The following is a 2500-nucleotide window of genomic DNA, read 5'->3' as shown; positions in this document are numbered from 1 at the left end:
ACTGGACGACCGGAACCCGTATTGGGATCGCGCGGTCTTCCGCTTCTAATCAACGACAACGAAGCGATCTGCGCTTGTAAATGTTAAAAAAAACGTGGCGAAGCTACGATCTCGTAATAATTTAACCGTGAAAGAGCTTCCGTCGCACGTTTATTTTTAACTTTTCCCCTCGTTGTATAAACTTTCGCACCGTCGAAAAAAAAATTCGACAATCATTTCAGACAACGTCGGGAGCGCGGAGAAACGCCGTAAACACGCTCTACTCTCGGCTTGCTTCCTTCAATTGGTGTCTAACAATTCTCTCGCAGGGCGAAGAATCATTTTCTCTCTCGTCTAAATATCCTTCTGTAGTTAGGTGTTTTCGACTCGGGAGCGCTCTTTCACGGGCGGTCGTATATGGTCTCTTTTAGGGGTTTAACTAGAAACCACGACTCACGCAAGCCGAGATAAGCGCATTCCGCCGAGAAGATCCTAAAAACTAAGAATTGCGAGATATACGAAAATGTTCTTCTGTCGCCTGTGAAAAAAATGAACACTAGCAAAGAGAGGGCGAGACACGAACGTTCCATTTAACATTCTCCGCGTCAAACGCCGACGAAATGTCCAACCATCGCTCGTACGTTTTCGCCAATTTCGCAAGTTGTTCTCTCTCTCGCGTTCGACCATCGGATCCCGCTCCGAAACGTTCGACTTTTCGGCGTTTAACAGTTTCGTTTTATCTAGTCGAACGACGAGCGGTACCGAAAAAAATTTAACAATGAAGAGAAAACCTTTTGCTGCTAAAGGCAAACGCAAGCAGTCTTTAGTTATATAAACGACCCTCAGCCAGGCGTGGTCCAGGAATTGTATCCGTGGACCGCAATGTGCGTTCGAAATGTCGATGTTCATGTGTCCTGCAGTTCACACGTTGACGCGCAATTAGCTGCGTTCTTCATCGACCCACGAGCCAAGTGATCCACCGTTCAGGGTAATCGTATAAAAATTTTTGTTCATATTTAACAACTCAGCGTCTGAAAACCAGTATGTACGTGATTTATTTAACCTGGTTTATAAATTCGTTCGATTGTCCATAGAATACTAACTCCAATCCAAGCGCAAGATCGAGTATCGGTATTCGGACGTCGTCCCGTCATAGCTCTGTTCACAGATTTACCCGAGCTGATTGATGATTAAGACGACACGATAACGTCCATGGACGGGTAAAGGACCGTATAAAACTACAGAACCGCCGATGAAACAACGCTCTGTGACGCATTTCTCTTCGTGCGGCGAGTTTTCAGTCCGTTCCGGGTGGTAAAGTCATTCAAAAACCGTGGAAAATACGAAACGCGCTGTCGCGCGTAACACAGAGTCTCCTGCTCGCTGCTTACATATATTGGACGTCTTGGCGGTATCGCGAGATTCAATACGGACACTCCATGGCCGGCGTCAGATCGGTCTACCAACGAAGGAGACTACGCTATCGTTTTCGCTTCTCAGCCGGTCCGTAAAGCGATACGTTACCATATCGTCCGTCGTAAGCAGGCGGACTCTCGTGAAGTTGCGACTTCGTTCGTCGAAGCGGTTTCGTGGTTCGATTTCCATCGGTTACCCGGACACCCCCCGCGTGAAAGCCTCCGTGTCACACTCTAAATTTCGTTTCTCGTTTAACACGAAATAGAGAGAGGCTAAAAGGGGGTGTTCCCTTTGGTCCAAAGACAAAATTTATAGAGAGAAAGAAAATAAAATGAGAGTCTCTCACGAAGCGGGCGAAAAAAAAAAAACAAGAAATTTAACAATTTTTTTTCGCAAACCCATGCATTTCGTTACCAAACGTCCCAAAATATTTCTTTATATTCTCTCTCGTGTTTTCACACGGGGTCGAGAGAGTACGCAACACGAATCAAGAATAAAAATTATAGAAAGGAAAGTCCGATAAGAATATTTCGAGATTCTTATAACCTTCACCTCTTCCTTACTTCTCCGAAATCTCTCCGCTTTCCTGGCGCGTATCTATTTAACAATTTCGATTCTCTCCTCCTTTTAACTCAGACGTCGCAACGAACGGGTACACCATGCATACGATCCATTTTTTACATAACGAACCTTCTGCCGGTAAAATTCGCGACAGATTCATTTATGTATAGATATATTTTTATATGAGAATGTTCGGGATTTTCCTTCGTGTTCAAGTTGAACATTCTTGTTACGACGACTTTTTGTATTTATCGAAGGATCGTGCGGTACCCGTTAATAAGAAGTAAACGACGTCCCGGGAGAGTCGAAACCTTTCTTATACGCTACGGAAAGAAGAGCCGAGAAGATAGAGAGGAAACTCTCGATTTTCTTTCGTCGGTAAACTTTCGTTCTTTCTATTTACAGCGTTCGACATGAAACGGCGTTGCTCTCTCATTTTTTAAACTTTATTTAACGTTAGCGCTTGTTCGTACGAAACGCGTCGGCGGATACGAAATACGGACGGGAGTATCGACGATGAGAACCAAAGCGACCTCCTACACGT

At 44.7% G+C, this 2500-nt stretch overlaps 1 non-coding gene across 1 annotated transcript; it reads right to left on the bottom strand.

Moving 5' to 3' along the window:
* Nucleotides 1-815: 815 nt before the first annotated feature.
* Nucleotides 816-970, bottom strand: LOC143266493 (5.8S ribosomal RNA). Its single transcript, XR_013041459.1, has one exon. It is a non-coding gene; the product is annotated as a 5.8S ribosomal RNA (ribosomal RNA).
* Between the last annotated feature and the right edge of the window lie 1530 nt (nt 971-2500).

The sequence above is a fragment of the Megachile rotundata genome, unplaced genomic scaffold (genome assembly GCF_050947335.1).
Source record: "Megachile rotundata isolate GNS110a unplaced genomic scaffold, iyMegRotu1 scaffold0971, whole genome shotgun sequence".
Classification (NCBI taxonomy): domain Eukaryota; kingdom Metazoa; phylum Arthropoda; class Insecta; order Hymenoptera; family Megachilidae; genus Megachile; species Megachile rotundata.
Note: the sequence above shows the minus strand (reverse complement) of the source record. Positions and strands in the feature narration are given on the sequence as shown.